This window comes from Delphinus delphis, chromosome 1, assembly GCF_949987515.2.
Source record: "Delphinus delphis chromosome 1, mDelDel1.2, whole genome shotgun sequence".
NCBI classification, from domain to species: domain Eukaryota; kingdom Metazoa; phylum Chordata; class Mammalia; order Artiodactyla; family Delphinidae; genus Delphinus; species Delphinus delphis.
The window spans coordinates 112,375,644-112,383,219 of record NC_082683.1 but is presented as its reverse complement, the minus strand read 5'-3'; positions in this window follow the sequence as shown (position 1 = coordinate 112,383,219).

The following is a 7,576-nucleotide window of genomic DNA, read 5'->3' as shown; positions in this document are numbered from 1 at the left end:
CAGGGCAAGAAGCGTCTGTGGTGAAAGCAGAAGTGGACTGAGCAGAGCTGCTACCACTTTCCCCCACTTCCTGACATGCCATCCTGTGTGCCCTCAGCCCGAGGCCCTTGGGAACTCAGAGGGGGCCTACAGGCTCTTCTTCCTCAGGACTGGGACACACGGCAGGAGGGGAAGAAATGATTTGGAATCAAGGTGGCAGGAATTAGAGGAAACTGGGCTAGGGCAGGTTGGACTGCAGAACGACTTTACACCCGGCGGTGTCCTTGGCCCCCATCTCTTTCCCTTTTAGGGGAATTGCTCACAGTCTCTGTGGCAGAACTGGAAGGGACTACATTTCCATTTCTGAAAAGGGAGTAAAGTAGGGGGGGCCTACAGCCCCCGCCCCCAGCTCCACTTCGTTCCAGGTTACCCAGCTGGGCTTCGGGGAACCTCTCCTGGCTTTGACATATGGAAATCAAAACTTGCAGGCAGGAGCTAAGTTGTCTTGACGAGGGAGCAGGGGCTTAGTCTCCGGTGGGGACTGTGGCTGTAGTTAGAAGTTTGCTGGGGTACGCTGGACTCCCAAGTCCCCTGTGTCTAGTTCACTGGGGTAGAGAAAGGAGAACCTTTCTACAGCCTAATCTCCATTTCTCCTGCTGAGGCACACACAATTCCATTTACTCTGGTTTGCTTAGCCTCAGTTTCCCCATCTGTGGGAAGGCGGCGTCAGGGCCCTATGTCTTTAATTTCAGGAAGAGCAGGAAATGGCTGGATGGAGGTTAGCAAATGAGGGTCCCAGGAAAATAAGATGGGGGAGTGAAGGGTGAGGATACCCAGGCATCCTGCCCCCTAGGCTCTGTCCCTCAAGATACCTGGGGCTACCCTTCCCCCAGTCCGAGGCCGGAGGACCACTCAGAGGGCCCCCTACATTATCCATTGAAGTTGGCACACAGATATTCTGTGTCCATAGGGCTAGGAAACTGACATCCCACGCCACCCCATCCCACCCCAGGGACCACGGTCCCCCTTCCCCACCACTTTGAAGCCTTACCCCCAGCCCAGCAGTGGAGACCCTAACCCAGGCGTCCAAGACTTCCAGCAGAGTCTGTACCGGGCAGGGGGCGGAGCAGAGGCAGGCAGGGCAGGGGGAGGGGTGGGGGCCCTGCCAGCCCCCTCCAGTGCCCCAGTTCCCAGGCAGCTCTTAAAGGGACCAAGGAGAATTAGCTAGGGGCAGCTTAAGGGGGTAGATGTAGAGGAAAGTAGGTGGTGGGGAGAGGATTAGGTTTGCCAGGGACAGGAGGGCCAGAGTAAGGGGCCTGACACATCCTCTATTCCCCTGGAAACCCCCAGACTCCTCAGTCTAGCCCTTTCTTCCTCCCATACGACCCCCATTTTGGCCACCCAGCTTATGACTACCACCTCTTCGAATCCTGGCCCCTATTCCCCTTGGGCCCTTGCCCACTTCCTCCCCCCTTCCCCATATTCGTGCCACCTCAGTCTCCGGTGAGAGCTGCCAGCTGGCACTGACTGGTACTAAGCACGGAGAATCAGCCCAAGGATTGTAAGGGACTGAGGCCTGGCCCCAGAGGGGGAGGGGAGGCCAGCACCTCAGAGTCAATTTAGGGTGGGGGAGGGCAGGAGGCACCTTCCCCTCTCAACTACCTTCTAAGTCTTGTTTCCTCCGCCCCTCCCTGGGTAGGGGTCACTGAGGTGCTGGGGAGGCTAAGAGACAAAGGGTCCTGGCTCAGCCCCTCCCCCTCCTACTCCCTGATCAGCCGTCAGGGTGGTGACATAGAAAAGGAAAATGACTTAACCAGTTACCTCTGGCCCTGGAGGGGCAGGGGGCAGCTGAGAGAGACATATAAGTAGAGGGAAAGAGAAGTGGAAACTGAAAGACAGCAGTGAGTCAGTAGAAAATCTCAGTTCTCACATCACTGCTCTGCTCAAAAATCCCCCCTGGCTCCCCAGTGCCTGTGGAATTAATTTCAAACTCCCTGACTGGTGTTCTAGACCTCCTCTCATCCCTTCAGCCTGGGAAGGCTCCGCCCAGTCCACTTGGACCCTGCCTTTCCTCAACTTTCAGTTTAGACTCTATGCCCTACCTGGGATGGTATTTCTCCTCATTTCTACCTGATAGAAATGTTCCATGCCCTCCCCACAAAAGGACCCCTTCCTCTGTAAAGCCCTCCTGGGTCCTCCCACACTATTCTGAGTTGCCACAGTGTTTTCTGGGAATCAGGAGTCCTGGAGTGAGCTGGGTGACTTCAGGTAAACCTCTCTTCTCTCTGGGTCTCAGCTGCCTCACTTAAAACGGGAATACTAACAGTCTGCCCCCTATTGTTTTGGAAGTAATTTGGCTAAAGGTCTCAGGTTCTGCAAAAGTGCTCCCACTGAGTCTATTTCTGAGTCTATGCAGTTACAAATACTTATAAATCACCTACTATATTGTCAGACACTGCACCAGGTACTGGGGATTCAAAAAGACAAAAACACCTATTCTCAGGTGTATGTATTCCAGTATGGAAGACAGAAAATGAACAAATATACAAACAAAATATGTCCAGTGATGATAAGTGCTCTGGAGAAAAACAAACCAGGGAAGGTGGCTCAGAATGAGGAGGAGGATGCTGTTTTATTAAATTTGGTCCGGGAAGGCTTTATTAAGTAGTGACATTTGAATAGAGACCTGAAGAAAGTGAGGGAACAAGCAAGCAGATATTTGATGGGAAAAGGGGTCCAGGCAGAGGGAACCACTAGTGCAAATGTCCTGAGGCAGTCGTGTGCTTGGTGTGTTCTAGGAATTACATGGGCAGTCACTGCAGCTTAAGTAGAGTAAGCACGAGGGAGAGCCGTGAGAGACGAGCTGGAAGGGTCGTCATGCCTGGCTTTGCATGCCATTTAGAGGACTTTGGCTTTTACACTGAGTGCTTTGGGAAGGCTCTGGAGGGTTCTGAGCAGAGGAGTGACCCAACAATTAAAGGACCACTCCGCTGCTCTGTGGAGAATAAAGTGTATGGAGCAAGGGCAGGAAACTAATGCCATAACCCAGACAAGAGATGGTAGTGGTGGTGAGAATGAACTGGATTCCAGATATATCTTAAAGATGGAGTTGGCAAGATTTACTAATGGACTGAACGTGGGGTATGAGAGGACAAGAGGAGTTAAAGACAAACTCCAGGGTGTTTGGCCTGAGCAACCGGAAAGAAGAGTGGTCATTGGCTGAAGTGGAGAAGATTATAGACAGAGCAGATTAGAGTGGAGTGGAGGTGTAGAAATCAGCATATCGGTTCTGGACATGTTAACTTTGAGAGCCATTAGACTGTCAAGTGGGTATTCAGGTCTGGAGTTCAGGGCAAAGGAATGAGCTAAAAGTATAAACTTGAGAGTCACCAATATATGGATGGTATTTAAAGCCATGCACCTGGAGGAAGTCTCTCAGGGCCTAAGTGTAGACAGAGGAGAGAAGAATTGAGCCCTGGGTCACTCCATCCATCAGAGGTCGGGGAGAAGAGGAAGATTCAGCAATGTCAGCTGCAGTGACAAACAACGTCAAGGGAGATGAAGACTGAGAAGTGGCAGCTGGGTTAGCAATGTGCAGGTCATGGGGACCTTGCAAAAGCAGTCTTTTGGGAATGAAGGAGGAAGCAGATCAGCAGCTGAGAGTGAAGAGGGGAAGTCTGAAGAGAAAGGACAGGTATGAAATAGCCATCTGGAGAAAAGGGATGAGTGGGCTAGGGACAGGAGTAGCAGGGGAGGGAGTCCCAGGGGTGCGTGGTCATGAATTTAAAGACCAGTCAGCAGGGGAGTCATCAGAATTCCATCCGAAGAAACTACCTGAAATCTTTAAAGACAAGACATTCACTGCAGCATTATTTACAATCATAAAATTGAGAATTAATCTGAATGTCCAGAGGGGGTGGTTAAATGAAGTGTTGTATATTCATTCAGCATTAAAAATGGCTGCAAAACACAATATATTTGCAAAACATATGACTTAATAGCTATAGATAGATAAAATTGAGAGGAAAAGCTTTCTCCCTTTTTTTTTTTTTTTTGCAGTACGTGGGCCTCTCACTGTTGTGGCCCCTCCTGTTGCGGAGCACAGGCTCCGGATGCGCAGGCTCAGCGGCCGTGGCTCACGTGGCTCACGTGCCCAGCCGCTCCGCAGCATGTGGGATCTTCCCGGACTGAGGCACGAACCCGTGTCCCCTGCATCGGCAGGCGGACTCTCAACCACTACGCCACCAGAGAAGCCCCATTTCTCCCTTATCTTAAGAACCAATATGAAAAAGATAATCTTGCCAATAGAAAGATGAGCAAAAGGGATAGAAACATGTTATTCACACCAGAAGAAATGCAAAAAACCAATGTATGTGGATGGAAAAGAGGTTTCAACTTCTCTTCAAAGAAATGCAATTTGAAACACTAATGAACTATAATTGTTTTCCTAACAAGATTAAAACTGACAAAAATCCTGGTGTTGGGAAGAGTTTGGGAAAAAGTGGGCTCTGCTGCAGGTGAGAATGGTAATGACCCAGTTTCTCTGGATGACACTTGACAATATTATCAACGGCCTTTATAATATGTATATACCTTTGTCTCAGCTAGTCCCCTTCTTGGAATTTACTTCTTGGAAATGCCCAGAGATGTGTGCAAAGATGTCTGTTCCAGGACACATTATTTACAAGAGCCAGGAGAAAATTGTAAATATATGCATATATTTGAAAATTGAAAACAAAATGCTTGAAGGCCTTCCCCCATAGTGTTCATAGTGTTTACCCCTGAGTAGTGGCAGCACAGATGATTATAATATTTTTCTTTCTCTTGTTCTACCCTCTCTGTAATGGCCAAGTATTACTTACATGATAGGAAAAGAGTCAATGTTATTATTATTATTTTTAACAAATTTACTTATTTATTTATTTTTGGCTGTGTTGGGTCTTCGTTGCTGCATGCAGGCTTTCTCTAGCTATGGCGAGCAGGGGCTACTCTTCGTTGCAGTGCACAGGCTTCTCCTTGCAGTGGCTTCTCGCAGTGGCTTCTCTTGCTGCAGAGCATGGGCTCTAGGTGTGCGGGCTTCAGTAGTTGTGGCACGAGGGCTCAGTAGTTGTGGCTCTTGGGCTCTAGAGCGCAGGCTCAGTAGCTGTGGGGCATGGGTTTAGTTGCTCCGCGGCATGCGGGATCTTCCCCGACCAGGGCTTGAACCCATGTGTCCTGCATTGGCAGGCGGATTCTTAACCATTGCGCCACCAGGGAAGTCCCAAGTCAATGTTATTTTGAAATAACTTTGGAAAGTGCTTATGCATGTTAACTGAGAATAGCAGAATCAAAGTTTAAACCACGGTGAGACCTTAACTATGTAAACTATCAATAAATATATGTTCAGGAAAAAAAAAATCTGGAAGGAAATCCACCCGGGGTTGCCTCTGGGTGATTGAAAGGGATGACTTCTTTTTTCTTCTTTGTAATTACCCGTGTTTTCCGTTTTACTACAGAGTATGCGTTACATGTTATTAACAGCAACAAAATTCTTAATAGTCATTTGTGGTCCGCTGAGTGTCATGTGAAGTAACCACGTGTGCGACGCACCCGCTGGGCTGAGTCGTAGCTACCAATTCGACTGCATGGTCGGCTTGCCGCAGCTTTTGCGGACTTGCCTTATCGCTCTGCCCTCCTCAAGAGCCGGGACCTTGCCGGCTGGTCCTGGTGCTTCCCAGCCCACAGTGCGCACGTAGCCTTCTATGTTCAGAGCCCGCGCCATCCATCGGGGTCCTGCTGGGCTCGGGGCGGGGAACCAACGGCGTGGGTGGGGCTCTGGCGCCCCCACGTGTCCATCCCAGGAAGTCCTCATTTATTAGAGACACAGGGGCTTCCGTGGTGGCGCAGTGGTTGAGAGTCTGCCTGCCGATGCAGGGAACAGGTTCCCCGGTCCGGGAAGGTTCTGCAGGTTCGTGCCCCGGTCCGGGAAGATCCCACATGCCATGGAGCGGCTGGGCCCGTGAGCCATGGCCGCTGAACCTGCGCGTCCGGAGCCTGTGCTCCGCAACGGGAGAGGCCACAGCAGTGAGAGGCCCGCGTACCGCAAAAATAAATAAATAAATAAATAAAAAAGAACAGACACAGGACTCCAATGATGCCCAAGACCCCATACCCACTTGGGACCCCTGAGGCCTTCGCCTGGGACTGAGAAAGGGTTTCCTTCTTCGAAGCTGCCCACCTCAGAAAGGGACCACTTCCTCAAGCCCACGCCCCATCCTCTCAGCATCCCTTTCCCAGAGACACCTGGTTTCAGCCCATGGGGAACCAGAACTTTCCAGCGGACTTAAGAGGCTTTTCTCCTCTCATTCATTTTGCTTTCTCCAATTCGTTTTCCCACAAACCCAGACATGCTCTTTTTCTCACTGACTTTTTTTTTTTGGCTGCGTTGGGTCTTCGTTGCTGCACACGGGCTTTCTTTAGTTGCATCGAGCGGGGAAGGGGCTACTCTTCCTTGCAGTGCATGGGCTTCTCATTGCGGTGGCTTCTCTTGCTGTATTGCGGTGGCTTCTCTTGCTGTGGAGCACGGGCTCTAGGCGCGTGGGCTTCAGTAGTTGTGGCACACGGGCTCTAGAGTGCAAGCTCAGTAGTTGTGGCGCATGGGCTTCATTGCTCCGCAGCATGTGGGATCGTCCCAGACCAGGGCTTGAACCCATGTCTCCTACATTGGCAGGCAGATTCTCAACCACTGCGCCACCAGGCAAGCCCCTTCTCACTGACTTTTGACTGCAGGCTCAACTCCTCTGTCCCAGGGAATACAAACTTATATTTTATCATCACTATTTTCTTTTCAGAGGGGGAGCATAGTGTCACAGAAGTAGGGGTCTACAGCCAGGACCCTGGGTTCTCTGCCATCTACTAGCTGTGTGGTCTTGTCGAGTTAACTCTGAGTCCCCATTTCCAGGGGCAAAGGGGACAATATCCACCTGTCAAGACAGTATGAGGGTCCAATGAAATAGCGCAGAGATGCTTTGGAATTTATAAAGGGCCAGAGAAAGTTTGGTTCCTATAACTCATTTTCCCTGGTTGGGGCCCTTTCCCTCAGTCTGGGCTCCTCATTCCCCCAGATGATAGGCTCCCTCTCTGAGGCTCCTACTCCGCCTGACACGTCCCTTTGTCCACAGCAGTCCACGTTTTCTGGCTCCCAGTGGAATGTTAGGTCCCTGAGGACACTGAACACACTGTCTTGTCCACTTCCCTGTCCCTGAGCTGAGCATGGAGTGTGGCGCAGAGGGACATTAACTGCTTGTTTGCAAAGTCAGTCCTGCCCCTTTCCTGCTGCTCTCACTGGCTTCTATTCCCTCCTCCCCATCTGTCCTTGCCCCAGGTCCTGAGATGTCACCACCCTCAGACTGGGTCCATATCATCATGTCTCAGTATTCACGCTGAGTTCAGGGTGCAGCACGAAGAAGGTGCTCGCTAAGTGCTGGCTGCTTGAAGAAAGCTTGGAAGGAAATGCTCTCCTTCAGGCTCTGCTTCTCTGAGGGACTTATGGAGAGAGAGCCCTGCACTGGGTGGGCAATGCTCAGGTCAGAGCCTCTCCCCATCAGCCACCGCTGGG